The sequence below is a fragment of the Balaenoptera borealis genome (genome assembly GCF_965194805.1).
Source record: "Balaenoptera borealis genome assembly, chromosome: 13".
NCBI lineage: Eukaryota > Metazoa > Chordata > Mammalia > Artiodactyla > Balaenopteridae > Balaenoptera > Balaenoptera borealis.
In genome coordinates, this window is record NC_138870.1 from 58533719 (window position 1) to 58552999 (window position 19281).

Consider the following 19281-nt stretch of genomic DNA (forward strand, 5'->3'; position numbering starts at 1 on the left):
ATTAGTATTACTCTTTAGTTAAGTTTATCAAGTACCTCGGACACTCTTGAGCCATAGTAAATTGTTTACTAGTAAATATAAAATAAAATAGAATAAAAAAGAAACATCAGTTGATAACATTCTTCTGCTTTCCCTTTGTAAATGTCAAGATATATGAACTCCACATATTAATTCTAAGGCACTTTTTCCTCCTAGTTTTTTTTTAAAAATAAATTTATTTATTTATTTTTGGCTGAGTTGGGTCTTTGTTGCTGTGCGTGGGCTTCCTCTAGTTGCGCCGAGCGGGGGCTACTGTTCGTTGCAGTGCGCGGGCTTCTCATTGAGGTGGCTTCTCTTGTGGAGCACAGGCTCTAGGCGTTGGGACTTCAGTAGTTGTGGCTCATGGGCTGTAGAGCGCAGGCTCAGTAGTTGTGGCACCCGGGCTTAGTTGCTCCGTGGGTGGGATCTTCCTGGACTAGGGCTCCAACCTGTGTCCCCTGTATTGGCAGGCGGATTCTTAAGCACTGTGCCACCAGGGAAGCCCTCCTGCTTTCTTAAGTGTAACTTTATTTCGTGATTTTTATTTCTTTTTCTTTTTTGACATTAGTCCAGGTGAATCTGGCAAAGGAATATACTAATTTTTTTTTGATATGCCAGCTAGCACCTTTCACTTACTGAGATATATTCTAGCCTTCAGAATACTGTAATCGGTTATGACAACACACCTTTGAGCTACATTTTTTAAACAAGTCATTAAGTCTGTAAAATTTAAATTGTACATAGTGATATAGCTGTGTGATTAGATGGCTAAGTCATAAATGTCATAGTGTTGTTAACAAGAGACCCCCCAAATGGTATTTTTTTCCACAAAAAATAAATATGATCCTCTTCCTAAAGGTTACCATGTTATGTACCCCCCCCCCCCGCCCATCAAGATTTTTTTCCCCTATTTTCCTGGTTTTATAATTGGATTTGAATCAGAGGAAGAGGGAACCAGATTAGTATTAGCTGCTGTTATATTAATTGTTCTCTTTAGCAGCAAAACCAAAAATCATATGAAAAAGTAACATTTAAAAATAAGCTTGAAAAAGAGTTTGAATTGTTTCTTTCAGTTGCTTGAGTTTTAATTACTGAGGGACTGCTATGTTCAATCTTACTTGGAATTTAAGAGATAAAGAGAAAAATTCTGATAGAAAAATATCTTAAATGTTCTTTTGACATTTGAAACATTGCCCGTGACTTTGTCCTCCCCCTTCCCCTTGTTTTTTAGCCTTTTGGATTTGAATGATTTTGGCCCTTCTTAGGTTCTTTACAAAATATTTCTGGTGCATGTACCCATTTGAGATCTAGACCCTAACCAGAAATTCCAGCCAGATAGTTTTTTTTTTTCCTTTTGGCGAAGCACGGTTTTCAGAGTGCTGACAAAATTATACTGCATCCAATTTTATTTCTGTAATAAAGGTTGCTTTGGGTAAGATAAATTCTTCACCTCTTTCTTCCCCTATTATACTTTGTTTTGATTGAGGCAGAGTTGCCATAGTTGTACCTCTTCTTACTAAAGAGGAAATGAGCCCTCTACCCTGTATATTGGTTATTGGTAACCTCTAGTAGCCCAGATTCTCAGTCCTGATTAACATTGCCTACAAATGAGGAAAGTAGAACTGTTTATGCATCAGAGGATTGGAGAGAATTGTCCAAATTCTTTAACAAATTTTTAGCTTACTCATTTTTAATAAAAGGGTAATATGTGTACATGATTTAAAATTCAAAGGTGCAAAAGGGTATATTGTGAAAACAAGTCTCATTTCCCATCTTCCTGTCTACTAGGTCCCCTCCCCTGAGGCAACTGCTGTTTGTAGCAAGTTTCTTCCTACATTTACAACCATATCCACTCTTTTTATTGGTTACATAGTATTCATTGTATTGAATATACTGTACATTCCGTTTTCGGTTGATATGTAGCTTTTTTTTTTATCTTTTCCTTTTATAAAGCAGCAGTGAGTATTGTATACATACATCACACCTGTGTAAATATATCAGTACTTTGAATTTTAGAAGTGGAATCTCTGTGCCAATAGATATATGCATTAAACATTTTAATAGGTATTACCAAATTATTCTTCATGGTATATTCATTTATAAAGTTAGAATATTGGTTTTATAATATATTCTTTGCAAAAGTGTGATCACTGGTTGGTAATATGCTGTTTATAACCAGATTTATTTTCTTTCCTTTTATTAGTTATGTGGTTGTAAGCACGGTTCACTCATGTTGCACAAGCTACTGGCATTCACTTGTTTACTTTGTCAAAAATCTATTGTTTTAATCACTAGCAGTCACTGTAATTTGACTCTTTTATATAGGTAGCCTCTATCTTGTAAATGAATTTTTTTTTTTTTAATGAATTGTTTTAAAAAAGATTGTGGCTCTTAGAGGCTTGGGGTGGGGGAAATGGGGAATTAAAAAAAAGGAATTTGGGATTAGGAGCCTGTTTTTCCAATAAGTCATAAAAATGATATTTAGCTTATTACTAGGTCAGGCAATAAAAAATGTTGTAACTCATTATATCACAATATATTCGACTCATCCTTTATAAGACTGGTGGAAATTCATTCATCTTGTTGCATTCCTCTCTTAGGGAACTGGGTCTACCCAAAATCTAGGCCCTTGTTTGTGACTTCCATTACCTGGGACAGGAGAGTAGGGGTTAGACAGGGTGATGCTTGGGGAGCAGTGAATGAGTTAGGGGTAAAAGAAGGAGAAATAGCAATAGAATGAGCGTAAGGTGCTTTTATTCCTTCCGTTTGTTGCTACTCTGCAGTGCTGGGGCAGGATAAGGGAGGGAGCCAGGAAATGGGAAAGATGGGATTTTCTTTCCCTTTCTTTCAAGTATCAGTACTTTCCTCTTTTACTAGTCCCATTCACAGGATCCTGATACCTGGGATTCAGGTGAGTTGAGATGAATTATGATTTGACGGAGGTGATGGAGAGGGATGAAAGTGAAAATACCTGTACTTGTCAGGAAGGTTTATAGAGTCTGAGAATAGGGATACAGAATGGAAAAGAAGATTTCTTGTGATAAGACAAAGAACCATCTGTATGTCAAATATTTATAGCTTGTTCTTTTCTTTCTTTTTTTTTTTGGAGGCAAGTGGGTGGGCAGTGTTGAGGGCATTTTAAGCATTGTTTTTGGGGGAGAGGCTCGTAACATCTTGGCTCCATGTGTATTTTTTTTTAGAGTATTCTAACCATTTTTCCCTAAAGTGAAAACATACACAAAGGCTCTGATTTAAAGAGAATGTTCTATTATATCTCAGTTGGTTTAAAGGTATCTGTGCTGGTCTCACTTGAAGTGGTAGCAATAATTCTCTTTCTATTCAGTTCCATGGTGGGGCAAACCAGAGTTGACTATACAGCTGTTGTCCTTAAGACATGTCTAAATTTCTCAGTCTATTTATGAGCATCAACAAACACTTTGTGCATACTTTGTGCCATGGGTTGAATGGGTCTATTTTCCTTTAATTTAGCTTAAAACTAGTAATGGAATTCCTGAGGTTTTGAGAGGAACAGTGTTAGCAAACTTAGTTTTGAAACTAAAGGCAAATTAAGATACCAAGCAAAACAGAAGGAGACTATTGCTTTAGAAAGGGATCTTAAAACTCTGCTGACACTTGCAAACCCAGTGTCTTATATTTATATAAGCTTTAGATAGGAACTGCTATTTTTCTAAAATTGTTGGTTTAAAAATAATTGTTACATTAGTGCATTTAAAAAGTTGCTTCTAACACACTTTTGGTATGCTTGAGCTCAGCCTTTTCAGCAGTGTATTTCAGACATTTGAGCATCAGCCTTTTTGGTCTTATTCTGTCTCAGACCATTTAAAATAATTAAGATGGATTGTGGATGTCAGGAATTTGATAAGCTTCCATTAAAATCTAATGTGTTTTTAAAAATTGCTTAAAATGGCCTTTGAACCTGTTAAAATATGCTACCATCATCTGAATTATGAAATTTAGCTGAGTACTGCTAAAATGACAAATGATAGCACTTGACATTTTGATGTTTGTTCTTTAAGTGTACTGTTTCATTGCCTTTGGAAGATATTAGCAGCATGTACTCTGAAGGATTATACTAATTAAAAATAGGACTTTCCCTGATTAAATCTATTTAATTCTAACTTTTTTTGTGCATCCCACTAATATTCATTTGTGACCTCAGCTATTCATGTGAATTTTACCCATGAGATTTTTTTGAGTGCCTACTGTGTGTTAAATCTCTCTACATATTTTGTTTTGTTGTTAGATATCTCTTACTATTTTAAAATTTCTCCAGGACAAGAGTTATGTTTTCTTACATTCTTTGGGTATTCTGTACTGTGCAATACGATGACTGCTTTGTTATGGTGGGTAGATACTTAGAGCTTATTTGCTCATTTGGCCATTTAACAGATGGTATCCTCAGCCTCTACAACTCAGTGCTTCCTTTGTTGTAGAGGCTGAGGATACCAGGTCCAATAAGAACTCTGCCTTCAAGTTGCTTAGACTTTGATAGGAGATTCAGAAAATAAATCAGAGTACCATGCGTCATTCATAGTTTGAAGTTATCTTTGAGAGGTCCACAGCTCTACCTCTGATAGAGAAGATTTTTTTTTTAAGTATTTTTATTTATTTATTTATTTATTTTTATATTTTTATTTTTGGCTGTGTTGGGTCTTCGTTTCTGTGCGAGGGCTTTCTCTAGTTGCGGCAAGCGGGGGCCACTCTTCATCGCGGTGCGTGGGCCTCTTCACTATCGCGGCTTCTCTTGTTGCGGAGCACAGGCTCCAGACGCGCAGGCTCAGTAGTTGTGGCTCACGGGCCCAGCTGCTCCGCAGCATGTGGGATCTTCCCAGACCAGGGCTCGAACCCGTGTCCCCTGCATTAGCAGGCAGATTCTCAACCACTGCGCCACCAGGGAAGCCCGAGAAGATTTTTGTACTCAGTATGAAGAATGGAAACTAACATTTGTAAAGTGTCTAAAGGTTTCTATATCAATTTATCCTCCTAAATCCTTCAACATGAGCATGCTATCCATTTTATACATGAGGAAACGTAGAGACGTCGCATAATTTGTTGAAGGTCATTTAGATAATAAGTTGTAAAGGTGGGATTCTAACTTAGTGTTCTTCCTTTTATACCCAGGTTTCTTAACTTTAGCACTACTGACATTTTGGGCCAGGTTATTCTTTGTTGTGGGGGACTGTCCTATGCACTATAGGATGTTCAGCAGTATTCCTGGCTGAACTCCGGGCCAGGAGTAGGGTAAAGAAAGGAGGCATCTGGAGCACAAAATTTAAGGAATCACTCACTCTCAGGATCTTTTAAGTGCTGACTCAGCATTTAATCCTCACAACATTTGAGAAAGTTCTCCCACACCAGCCTATTGATTCTAGGTTTTCATTCAGTATTCTCTGGTAAGGACATGAGGACTAAATGGCATTTAGATGTTCCTTGGGAGGTGAAGAGCAGTGATTAGCAGGGGCTTTTTGCCTAATTTGTCTCTCTCATCCCAGAACATATGCTCTTGGGCAAAAGTGACTAATAAGAAATGGCATTCATAGGTGCTAAGTAAATACCTTCTAAGTAGTACAGAGCTTAGAATCTTTAGGTGATATGTTACAGAACAAAGAAACTAGTTGCTTCAAACAAATGAAAACTTACAGCAAAAATTGTACATTGAATATACTCAGTCTAATTAATTTGGTCCTGGTGGTCTAGCACTTACCTGCTGATACTGATTTTATACTGTTAGAAATCATGTTAATTATTTTCTCATGCCTCTGCTTCAGTATAAGTATATTCTTGTTGTATGGATACATCCATTAATACCTTTTGATTAACTGGACTGTAGCTTGCATGCTAAACACAATCTTGGTAGTTTGTGTAGTTCTCTAGAATGGAGTCTTTCAAAAATGAAGGATGTAATAAAAACTTGAATTTTAGGAGAACTGAGCAATAGTGCCTAACAGAATTATTAATAGTATCTAGATTTGGAGTCTTAAGTAGTTAGTTTTAACTTATATTTAACTTTCTGTTAAGCATGACTATTTGACCCATGATAATACTATTTTTTTCTTTTCTGTTTTTTTTTTGTCTGCGTTGGGTCTTCATTGCTGCGCACGGGCTCTCTCTAGTTGCGGCGAGTGGGGGCTACTCTTCGTTGTGGTGCGCGGGCTTCTCATTGCGGTGGCTTCTCTTGTTGCGGAGCATGGGCTCTGGGGGCATGGGCTTCAGTAGTTGTGGCACGCAGGCTCAGTAGATGTGGTGTGCAGGCTCTAGAGCGCAGGCTCAGTAGTTGTGGCACATGGGCTTAGTGGCTCCGTGGCATGTGGGATCTTCCCAGACCAGGGCTTGAACCCGTGTCCCCTGCATTGGCAGGCGGATTCTTAACCACTGTGCCACCTGGGAAGCCCATCTTTTCTTTTTATATTGGTAAGATTGGGGCTAGATTACAGAAGTCCTTAAAAAGCTGGTAGAGTAGGCAGCTCTTGCTATTGGGTTGGCCAAAAAGTTCGTTCAGGTTTTTTGGTGCAAGGTTAGGAACTTTTTGGCCAACCCAGTATTATAGGCAATAGAGAGCCATTAAAAATTGTCTCTTATTTCTAGACCCAAATTTAAAGGGTTTTTTTATGTGATTAGTTCAGGCCCACTTGGATAATTCCCCATCATAAGTCAACTTTCTTAAAGTTAACCTAATCATGGGAGTGAAATCCCATCGTATTTGCAGTCCCAAGGATTATGCAGGGTAATACACCAGGGAGCAGGGATCTTGGGTCTTTGAATTCTGCCTGTTGCCGACAGTCCTCATTGTATAGCTGACAGTAAGTATTGCAGTTGCCTCTGTTGTGTCAGTCCTCCTTAATACGTTTATCAGTGGCCACAGATGGTGAGCTTCTGCAGCAGTGGTAATAGATTTCCCTTTGGGCTCCTAAGAGGAGTTTGGGCAGAAGTAGCTAGCAGGAAGTAGCCAAGTGGTGGAGCAGTGTCTCTACATTTTCCTTTTCAGTACTAGGAGGGAGATGGGTAATGGTGGCTCAGATGCATTATATCAGTCAATGAGCAATGTATCCCATAAGTTTTTATTTATATTTTAAAATATACAGGTAGTCTTAGTTACATCTAAACAAGAATACCACTTAAAAAACTTGTAGTGGAGCATAAAAGTTATTAGACATGGAGCTATGTTTCTGCCAATAACTCGATATTTTGAGGACAGATAGTATCCCATTTCCAATTTGAGATTGGGTACAAAAATATCCTAGGGCTGAGAATAGGCATAGTAAATTGCACCAACAAAAACCTTTTGTGAATTTACAGTGGAGGAAAAGTCTTCATTGAGTGTGCATGGAAAAATGTGATATAAACTCTTCATGCTTTAGTATAGTAGATGGGACCTCATATTTTATATTAATTACTCTGTATGATTAATTTTCAATGCAGATTCCAAAAGTGTTTTTGCACATGAGTTACTTATCTTTTTTTTTTTTTTCCTGTTATCTTCATCTTTGGTTACTTAGAATCCTCCTCCCCCTTCTGTTCCAGAAGTGTAGCATTAGTTTTTCTTCTCTTATTTTTATCTTCGTATTTACTTTGATTAATGCTTTTACTTTAACCTTAAATTTTCTCCTAGTGCTTTAAAAAAAATTATGAGACAGTAAAGTTATCTTCAGATGTCTCTTATTTTCACTCTAGCACTGTTGAGTTGGCCTTTAAGACATGCTTATTTTGCATAAGTTTCTCTTCATGGAGAAGAGTCACTTATAGCATTAACATTTCTAGGAATTATTTCAAAATTTAGTTTATTGCCTTAATGTTAATAAGACTTCCAGAAGTCTGTTTTTTGTCCCATATCCCCAAAGAATATATTTGATTTTGTTGTTTTACTTGGGTTCTGTAGCATTTGGTTTGATCCCAGATATTTCAAAAAATTATAATTAACTTTTAGTCTTCCTTCTAGTTTATCCAGTAATTTAGAATAGTACTGCAAATACAATTATGCTGATAAGTTGGGAAAGTACTGATATGTATTCTTCAGTAGAAATAATTTTAATAAGATATTAATACTGTTAACTACTAAATATATTTAAGGAGATTGCTTAATAAATGTTAATACTGTATTCAGCTACTAGGTAAAACTTTGTGGTGGAAGCAATAAAACATTGTATGAGTTAATTTTTGGTAAGTTATAGAAATTTGTATAGGCTTCTATACAGTTACCAGTGAAATGTAACTGAAGTTAATTAGTGTCTAACCCTGACTATTAGAGTATAGAATTTTGTTGGTCAGATATTTAACTAGTGTGATCTATAATCATTGAAACAAACTAATAATACATAAAAGTCAATGTTCTGTGTGTGTATGAACTGATACATTTTCAGAGAATTAAAAATAATAGATTCCTGAATGGCTAATAAAGTACTTTAGTGATTGTTACTATTCATTATTGATTTTCTGAATATTATTGCTAAAACACTGATCCCAATTTCTGTTTTGCTCTTGATATCCACTACAATTATTTCCTTGGTGATAGGCTTGTATAATTAAATGTTAATCTAAGGCATAATCGAAGATGTGTGCTAAAGGTCACATAACATATCCAAAGGTAAGTAGAAATAGTGATCCATCTACAAATACGTGGCTGCTTAGTGGAGTGGTTTAAGAGCATGGATATTATCTAAGACTCTACTGAGCTGGACATGGCAGGCTGAACTGCTTAGTGAAAGAGGTCATTCAACTAAGAAATGGTTAAATGGCAGAGCTGGGCTTAAGACCCTGATCCTCCACTTCAGGTACATTGCTTTTGTACTGCGCCACAGCTGCCTTAGAGGGCTGAAGGTTGTTTTCGGCTCTTTTGTGCCTCCATTTAGAACTCCTTTTCCCTCCTCCTCTCGGTCACACATGAAAACACAGGTAAAAATATTGAAAGAAAACTTGGTTACACCCTTCTGTATACTGGATAAATTGGATCAATTAAGTAGTGGATCCTCATGGAAGGGCGAGGGAGCGCCTGGCTACCGCTCAGGGGTTTTGGGTGGGAGTGTAGTGGGAGAGCGTGAGAGTCTTCTGTCTTTGGGTGTGGGAAAAGAGAAAGAAGTGAGAGAGGATGTAAGGAACCATGACTCTCAGGTGCTGGACCAATGAGTGTTTTTCAATTTGTGATGAATATTAATTTCGATTGGGGTACACTAGTGAACATAGATACCGTTTGTAGATGTATAAAAACTAATAGGATCTTACCAATTTAGAGAAGGAAAATTTTAGGTTAGGTGTAAAAAGTAATATTATAATTCCTGAGAAAGCTTATAATAAGTTTGTGACTAATAACTGTATGGCATAATGACTTGTGCATTCCATGACTGTGTTTATTTTATAGTGTTTCATTTAGATATATTATTTTTCTTTGATTTTCCGTCTCTATTTAGGTAGCTATCAGCATACAATCAAAATAATTTAGATAAAACAATGAAGAAGTTCTATATATGAATTCCTTGGAACCGTGACTTTAGCTCTGAAGTTTGTTGCTTGGGCAGAATGGCCTGTTGGCTAAAGGAATAGTCCTAGAATAGTAACATATCTCAGTTTAGTGGGAAGGCCATGGTTCTGGCTGTAAAAGTTTTGTGGTCTTAACTGAGACCCATTTGGCCGTTGTGTATTATAGCATACTTACTTTAAGATGGACATCTTTTTTTATAGCATCCTAATGTTTTTGGTTTTAGGAAATTGAGGTTGATAATGAAGTCCAGTGTAAAATACTTAATACATAAAATAGTGTGTAGTATAGTAATGCATAGATTATAGGACTGGGAATCAGAAAGTCTCAGCTGTCCTTATGTAGTTTATGTCCCTATGTAGTTTAAGTATACAGCAAAATTGAGAGAGAGAACAAGAGAGAGACAGAGACATTGATCTTTCTCCTTTATTTCTTCAAATGTTTCTCTACTTCTTTGAGACCCAGTTCAATGTCTTCTTCCTCTCTCAAGGCAACTGTTATCTTCCTCTTCTCTAAATTTACCCTTTATATTTTGTAGTTTAGTACTTAGTCATTTAGTTTTTTATATTGTTCATGAATTGTTTTCATGTCTTGGTCTTGGCAACCCCACCACACACACTTCTTACCTCTCCTCGTGCACTGCTAAATCTCAAACTCTGAGTTCAGGAGTCTTGTCGCATAGGAATTTCTCCGTCATGTTCTCTGACACGTGGGCACTCAGTGACGAAAACTTGAGGTTTTCTTTGGTTGCTCTATCTCTGACTCTATTTCTTGTTTGATTATATGAGTGTGCAGTATAAACAGTATGACACATGATTTTAATGCTCTTAAACCTTTGTGATAGTTATTTAAGTATTTGTAAATTTGTTATGTAGTTGATACATGAAATTGAACAACTATATGTTGTAGGTCAGCATAGGCCATTAGTACTGCTGGAAAAGCAAACCAAGGCTCATAGTTTTTATATGAAAAGAACTTTATTAATTTTTTTAAAAATTCAGTAGATTCTGATGTAGTTCCTCATGGTTTTAATCTTGTGCTTTGAAGTATTTTCTTTTTCTGGAATGAAGTTCTTGGTTGCGACTGTGTAGAAGAAGTATGTTAATTAGATTATATTTAGTTGGTGAATTTGTGCCCACAAGAATGTGACTTTTAAAAAGTTGCAAGTTGTGCTCCTTTGGCAGCACATATACTAAAAAGTTGCAAGTTGTACAGTTCTTGCAGATAAGATTGTTTCCTGTTTTCTTTTGCATGTTTAGTACTTTTATATATTTTTCCATGAGTAGCCTTTCAGTTTGTCCATTTGTATCATTTGACACTCAGGCTTTATTTAAGTTGAGCTCTACCATCACTGGGGCTTACAAATGTTAGTCATTTGAAATGTCAAAATTTGGATTTGATCCAAGAGTTACAAATAATATAAGCCTTTATATAAATATATCCAAATATATATTCTTAGGGGGAAAGGAATAAATAAAATACTGTGTTTATAGAGTGGTTTTAAACAGTTAGGCTTTAGAATTGCTACATGCCCAAAGTATTTCTCCAGTGAATTGCATACTGTATGAGTTCATGAATTGTGCTATAAGAAAGGTGTTTTTTTTTTTTAAAGTGACAACTAGATTTAATAAATTAATATACGTTTTGTTTAAAGATGTACACTGCACATTCTGTTTAACCCAAGGTTTTAGGGTATCCAGAAGCTTCTATTTACACGTATACAGACCTCAGACAACAGTGATGTCAGAAGATGCAGGAAGGGCAGCAGAGCCTTGCACTGCTGCTCTCTGAATGCTGAGAACGCAAGTCAAATACGTTTAACTTAAAGACAATACTGAGAGATCACTGGGGAAAACCTCTGAAGAGAGAAGTCCACAAAAAAGGACACATAAAGGCAAGGGGAAGGTCAAGGTAGTTGATACAACCACTTTATTCTTGGGATGAATGTGGAGGTGGCGGAGACGTGCTTTGTTTGCCAGATTTCCATTCATAGTTCACGAGGCGTTGGCCCACAGGGTACTTGTCTTTTTTAATATGTTCATAAAGGCACTTAAACTGGCAGACCTGGAGGGACAAGATTCCCATCAATACCACGACTATTAGTAAAAGTGGAAAAACCCGCCAGTGGACCAAGTTTTGCATTTCCGCAGTTAACACCTAGTAAAGGAATGATGCCGGATGTGATGATGTAAGGTACACATTAGGAAAGCAAGAGCACAGAGATCACTGGCGCTGCCAGTTTCCGAATGATATGGTGAAGGTCAGTGTTCCGGATGCCATCTGCCTAAACCTGCTCAATTACAGTTTTAAACCACCACTGAGGATCCATCAGTGTTATATAGCTGCAGATTCTCACATGCAGGATTCCAGGTGCCCAGTCTTGTGATGGGAAAAAAAGAGGACTTTGATCCAAGGGAACCCTCGGGGGAGCAACAATAACCAGCTCAAACAGGAGCCCCAGAAGAAGCAGGACGACTCCAGCCAGCAGCACTGCAACTATCGAAGTCTTCATTATCATGCGGGACTACCCTTTAACCTTCTGAAGATCACTCTGCATCCCTGTGGCATCCATGTCGCCAGCACCGTCACTGCCTTTATGGTTAGCCAGCAAACGTAGAAACCATAAGCAGCTGTGTAGAGCTCGTGGATTTTGGCAGTCCCCGTCCAAAATGACATTAACCGACGGCTGGCAAATACTGCTAGAGTAAGGCAGATGAGGGTGGCCATCAGTAAGGTTCTTGCACGTGAAGAAAATCAACAAAAATATCCTGAGTGGAAAAATTAAAGGCCGATGGTAAGGCTGAAAGCCAGCAGGCCCTCCCTGCTGAAGTATGGCTTGGTGGGCTGCATACACACCTTCCCCCACCACAGGAATAGCGTTATTATTTCAAACAGGCTGGTTATTGTTCACTGGTTGGTTTGCACTGTTCTCATTTTCTTCCTGGTCTTCCACCAAATAGGAATGAAGATCCAGCAAGTTTCCAGCAGTAACAGTCCCTGCTCACACAAGCCCTTTCAGCCACTGCTGCGTGTATCCCTGTTCAAGTAACACTGGTAAGATAACCTGAAGCAGAAGCAGCTCAAGGGACAGTTCACTCACTGGAGCATCACTGCAGAGCATGACGCTGTATGGAAGAAAATTAGGCAGCAGACTCTTAGTTATACGAATAGGTAGACAAAGCACCAGGAGCACAATGGAGCCAAAGAGAATCACTGACAAAATAAATCTTGGGAGATGCTTATAAATAATCAAGTGAATCATTTCTTGTACTGGATTTTTAAAAATCTGGATCATTCAGATTCCTTAGAAACCAAAATACACCAGGTTGAATTATCTGTCTCAGCAACAGAATGAAGGAGGCAAAGTAGAAAACAGACACCATTCCTACTAGTTAATGCAGAAACATGATCTTTCAGAGTAGCATCAGACATTTCCAGGGAACAGATATCCAGTCACCGGCCACAAATGAGAGGGAACACTTATTTCTACCACCACTAACAAAGAGGCCTTTAACAACAATATAGCAGACTCCCAGCTAGTGACGAGACCTATGAAATTTAACAAGAGTTGCCAAGCCATGATAAATTATCAGTGTTATTGCTAAAAGTACATACCCTACTATGGTTGTGATTAGGCCTTCAAAATGAGATGCTTGGAGGTGTTCTTCAAATCCCAAATGAACAAGGGAGAAATGACCAGTGTGGTCAGGGCAAAATGCAAAACCAAGAAAGAACAGTGTGTATAAAGACACCACCCAGATGACATGTTCTGGAAACACTAGTCATCCATCAAGTCCTAGCATTCTTCCCCATGTAAACTCTTTGTAGCTCCATCCCGTTCTAAAGCATTGCAGTTCATGTGACATCAGCTGCATTTTCCCCGCCTGTGTTCCTCCTTGTTCTCCTCCTCCTCCTCTTGCACCTGGTCATCCTGGGCATCAGGGTTTTCCGGCACCAGTGCGTTCTTGGCTGGTGGGTTAGCATGCTGGTCGGGGGCAACATTTTCAGCACCATTTCCTCCCGCTGGAGCCTCATTTTGGTGATGCCTAACAGCACTGAAGGGCAGAGCAGCAAGTAGCACGTTGACCTCAATACTACTGAAAATCCTAAGAATCACAGAAAGCTAACACAATAGTTCGAAAAAAAAAAGGCGTATACTCAGTCTAGACAATTTCAAATCGTTTTAACATTTTGACAATTTTCTGTTTTGCCTCTGTACATTTTAATTTATTTTAAAATTAAAGTGATATTTGTACATATGTAGTTTTAAAAATCAAATAATTTTCAAGGCTTATAAAAATAGCAGGGCACCGTCTCTTCTTATGTCCAATTCCCAGCCTTTAGGGGCAGTCAATTTCAATTCCTTCAGCTGTTCTGATGTGTCTTTATTTTTCTAAGTCAGTTCTGCTTTTTGTTGGCTTTTCATTTTAAGACAGTAGCTACTCACTTTCCTTCTAAGAAAAATGAGGATTAGTCATCTTAATCTCTGTGCCGCCTGCAAACATTTATACATATTTCCCTTTCTCTCATCTTCCTTTTATAGGATATCAGGTTTAGGGGGTAAATTCTTTATTTAGTATTTAAATTATTATGACTATGCAAATATTTTTCACAGCCTTGTCACAAAATACACTGTGATCGTATTTCCTTTCTTGTCCAACTTAATGTTTTCTCGAATAATTATCTGAGTTTGAAATTTTATGTACTTTGTGCCTATTAATTAATTTGCAATTCTCTGACAAACATAAAATATAATATGGTTGGGCACATCAGATAATCTGTCAGTTCCTTTTTCTTCTTGGAGACAGCCTTCTGCCTCCTATTTAGAATGCAGACTTTCAAATAATTCTCCTGTTTTTCAGTAATCATTTTGTCTTGCTTTCAGTGTTGACCTGTGTTCCAAAGATCAGGGTCTGTGGTACACCCTCTCCAGGGATGGGGAGAAGATTGGTTTTGGGGTGAGGCCACTTAAATGAACTTTCAACCAGTCATCTTGTTTCCAGCCGCACCCTGCATTTTTGTCTTCATCATGCGACCAGTACCTGAATCTCTCCAGCATGAGTCAGCTTGCTGCTTTTTTTTTTTTAATTGTGGTAATGTGGTAAAATACACATAACTCAAAATTTACCATTGTAACCATTTTAAAGTGTACAGTTCAGTGGCATTAAGTGTATTTACATTGTTGTGTAACCATTACCACTGTCCATCAATCTCCAGAACTTTTACATCATCCCTAACTGAAACTCTGTACTTATTAAACAGTAACTGCTTATTTATCCCGGCCCCCCTCCCACCCCCCACCCCCGCTCAGCCCCTGGCCACCATTATTCTACTTTTCTGTGTTTATCAGCTTGATGGCTTTTTCCTTTCAGGTTTAGGTTTCAGCTTTCTTGGTCTAGTTAGTTTAGTTACCTCTTTTTTTCCTAGCTTCCAAAATATTGTGCCTTCTCTTATTTGCTGTTGTCTTTCCCCATTCTCTTATCCTTATGGATTTTATACTTCTAAAAATTCCTTTTAACTTTTTAAGGTGAGGTTTCAGGAAGGGGTCAGGGCCAGTCATGATTAACTGAAGGTCTGCTACTCCCCACCTCCATTCCTTATTATTAGTTTTAAAATTTAGGTTTTTCTAAATTAGAAATTTAAATGCAGGTATGTCAAACAAATAAAGGCAGTTTTGTAGCTATTCTGGCTATAAAATTAAGCTTGATAGATAGGCCGCTTCTTATTGCTGGTTCCCATTGTGTTGACAGGGGTTTGATCACTCAGACCTATTGCGGCCCCATACTCTTCCTCCAGCAAACCTAAGATGGTTCCGCTGTGCTGAGACATGTTTTGTGCTACTGCAGCAGTTTCACAGCAGTGACCCTTCTGTGGGGAGATAGACTGTTAGCTACAAATTTCTGAACAAGTCTATCATTCAAGGTGTAGTTGAGGTATTTCCTTCTCTGTGCAGCTTCTCTGAGTGCCCTAGACAGAGTTAATAACGCCTTCTGTGCCACAGCACTTGTAAAAATTCTATTTTATTCTAGCAAGGTTAGATCTATTTACACTAGATAATCTACCTTATGATGGTCTGTCTCCATCTTTCTTAGACCTAGTATTTCTCAAGGTTAGGAGAATACTCCCAATTTTGATACAGTTTTTGATCCATAATAAATAATTATTTACCTAATGAGTAAATAATCCACCTGGATTGGTTGAATTTCCTATTTTCTGGGACGCATACTCTCATTGTGCCCTGTGTCACCAATGTCCACGGAAAGCTGTTCAGTGCTTTTTGCTTGATACCGCGAGTAAGTTCTGTGTAGTGATTAGAAGTGTGGTTGCCAGAATACCTAGGTTCAAAAAAACAAGCAAGTTTTCTTTTTTTTTTTTGGCTGTACTCGCGTGGCACGCGGGATCTTAGTTTCTGACCAGGGATCGAACCTGTGTCGCCTGCAGTGGAAGCGCAGAGTCTAAACTACTGGACAGCCAGGGAAGTCCCAAAACAAGCAGGTTTCTAATCTCTCTCTGTTTCAGTTTCTTTACCTATAAAATAGACTAATAATCGTAATATCATGTAATGTCATGAAGATTAAATTAATACGTGTAAAGTCCTGGATCAGTGCCTGCTGGTACAATGTTTTGTAGTCAGTCTTTTTCATCTTTATGGGGACATTGCCTGCTATGATATCATTAGAACTTGATGGAAATAGATGATATAGAAAATCAAAGTAAAATAGCAACTCTAGTTACTATTAAAATATTTAGATCTGAATTTTCTATATGAACATGTTCTGAAATGATTTCCATGGACAACAGCAGATTAAGGCATATGGATGATAAACTGGGAGAAATAATGTCTTCAGTGTGTTATATACCTACTAAAATACTGTATTCTTTAAATGTACTATAAAATAACCAAACACATGGAAATGTATTTTAAACACATGGAAATACATTGAATGGCAATGTTAATGTTCATGTTCTTCTCTCCCTAAGAAGAGTTTTATGCAGCCCACTAATTAATTCGATATGTGGCATAACTGTTGTCTTCTAATTTGGGAGCCTGCTCTGCTTATTTTTCTCTTCAGAGACTGTGTGCTAAGGGGAGAGAACCCTCCTCCATTCATTCAGCAGTCTTGAGAAGACTTGCTCATGTGCCTAGGCATTGTGGGTAAGGGAGAATAAGGCACAGTTGTTTTTCTTAAGGAACCATAATCTCTTCATCAATTCAGTAATATTAAAATCAGATGTTCTGGCAGAATATATTCACACTGACCAGAATTCCATTTATAATATTTTATAAATGGAATAAAAATGTGCACAGAGATTTATGTACAAGGTGTTCATTAAAATACTAATTATAAAAGCAATAAAAAAGATAGGACTTTTGGTACATCCATTATATTTTCCAGACTTTCAATTAGAAACATGCTAATGCTTAAATAATTAAACTTTTACTTTAAAAAAATCTGTCCTGGTGGATTTACATGGGAGGATGGATAGAGGGTTAGGTCAGTTGAATTGCCCGATCCATTAAAAGGAGTGGTAAAGTGCTCAGGTCCATGTTAGAGCTCCAGTACCACCGCTAGTGTATGTATGACTCCGGCAAGTTGGTTGTTTAAAATTCTGTAAACCTCGGTGTTTTTCCTGTCTGTATAGTGGGTGTAATAGTAGTTTTGAAGTTTGTCGTGAGGACTAAATGAGACAGTGTATGTAACCTTAAAAATAAAACAAATAGTTCAGTAAATATTTGTGGCTTACTGTTATTGTTTTTCCTTACACTCCTTTCCTCCTTAATAGTTTTTCTCAGTAACCTTCGTCCAGTCAATCTAAACAAGGAAAGGCAATATTTTGCTTGGTCTGATAATTCCCATTGCTTTGTAATAGCCATCTAGAGGTTTTTGAGGCCTTTGCTAACCTCTACAGAGCTGTCACCTGTCACTTGCGTTGGCCAGTTTTGAAGAAGGGGAAATAGCAGTACATGTGCCTTGGGTTTGCCATTTTTGCTGTAAACCTTCTTTGTCTCTTTATACACATATTTACTCCCTGTTCTCTTCTGGGTATCATGTACTTTTTGTTCTTGCACCTTATTTTGATGGGGAGTCTGTTAGCTTCCTTTTTTTTTTTTTTGAATGTTTTGGCTGTTAACTGTAGTTTCATAGCATAAGTTACTCTTCATAACAGGGTAGTCATCCAAAGCTAGCCTTAGTTCTTTTTTAGCCCTGCTTCTCCCAGGCCTCTCATGAAACGTAAATATAGCTAGTTTGTTAGGCTGACTTGGACGTGCCTCATTTAAAGAAGAGTTTGATTTTTTGTGAACTTTTTCTTCTTACTCTCCTGAGTACAGAGCTCCTCCTATGTTTAATATAATGTAACCAAATACAAAGGCACTTTTCCATGAGGGATTATGGTGTCTTTTTAGAGCAGGTAGATTATGACCAGAAAAATTTTTTGTTTTGTTTTGTTAAATGGCATAAATTTAAATATGTGGTGTTTAGTATAAGTTATGTTCTGACAGAATCCGGGAAATAACAGCCAATAAATTATGACTGGTGATTAATGGAATAGCTCTCAGCACTTAGGCAAAAATGATTTTACACACCTTGGGAGTTATGGATACTATGAAAAGGTTTTACTTTTCTTGATGATTTTTTCTACATTGATAACTCCAGGGTATTTATAAATTATCATAAGTCAGAACTTTATATTAAAAAGAGTATTAACAGTTGAGTTTTGAAATTACTTGCCTTGGATTTAGTATTTTTTGTCATTTTAAATCCAGGAATTAATACCATATGGTGTGCAATTAACTTTATTTTGAATCTATTTGAAGAACAAGCTGAAGGTGTTTTAATGACATCACTCAGCTAAATCAGAAGATAGGTTCCTTGGGTAAGTTGCTTAACTCTCAAGGTCTCAACAGCTTCTGTCCTGTAACATAGCTCTAACGTATTATTGTCATGAGCCCTAAAATTTTGTGGCCTTTTTAATTTTCTTTCACAAATCTCTGTCAAAATTCAGTTTTTTTTCTACTGAGTTTTTAATATGATAGCTATAGTTTAGATGTCAATATACATTTCTAAATGCTTGATTCTTTTTTTTTTAATTTTAATCTGAAAAGACTATCACTTTTTAAAGATTGCTCTTTTGTTTAGATTGCTCTTTTATTCATTAAAACATTCAACTCCATATGGTAACTGGCTCCTGGGGTTAAAAAAATACATATTTAACCCCCCATTTTCACACTCCCCACAAACCTTATATTTCATTTATATTGACAAGTAATAAAATTAACAGATTTGAACTTTAACATTCTAAACAGTGGAAAAAGCATTACTGAACTATAAAGTGGCCATGCAGAGAAATCTGGGAGAGGGAGAGGAGTGTATTTTACATACTGAAAAATCAGCCTGTGGCAATCAGGCACTGACTTGCTCTGCACTGTTTTAACAGAGAATTGAATGGTTTTGTTATACAAATATTTTACTGAGTTATTTGCTAAAACAAAATAGGAATGTTTAAGGCCTTTTGATAATAACTTAAAATTTTTGACCTTAAAATAACCCTTAAGAGGAGGGACTCCTTGGTTATAGAACCCCAAGTGAAAAGCTCCTGCTGGGAAGAAGGCGCTTGGGAATACAGCGAGGTTGATTTCAGGCATGTTGGGATAATTTCTCTTACCTTAATGATACTTACTGCTTGCACATACGTATTTTCCTGTGTCATCACTTCTCGTTGTCTGTGTTCCTTTGAAATAAATCTAAAATTGATTAGACATTTCTCATATT

At 37.2% G+C, this 19281-nt stretch overlaps 1 protein-coding gene and 1 pseudogene across 12 annotated transcripts in view; one reads left to right on the forward strand and one right to left on the reverse strand.

Annotated features, from left to right (window-relative positions):
- The window catches only part of FRS2 (fibroblast growth factor receptor substrate 2), a 119830-nt gene that overhangs the window by 19104 nt on the left and 81445 nt on the right, over window positions 1–19281 (forward strand). Inside the window, exon 2 of one of the 11 annotated variants that reach the window (XM_082351663.1) lies at window positions 12469–12562. The exons of the other annotated variants lie outside the window; for them this stretch is intronic. The gene's annotated coding sequence lies outside the window, so the exon portion shown is untranslated. The remainder of the gene's footprint in view (window positions 1–12468; window positions 12563–19281) is intronic. 11 annotated transcript variants of the gene reach the window in all.
- LOC309608721 (E3 ubiquitin-protein ligase MARCHF6 pseudogene) lies at window positions 212–19219 on the reverse strand (annotated as a pseudogene). Its single transcript has 2 exons — window positions 19175–19219; window positions 212–13631 (listed from the first exon to the last, which is right to left on the reverse strand). The product of its transcript is annotated as an E3 ubiquitin-protein ligase MARCHF6 pseudogene (transcript).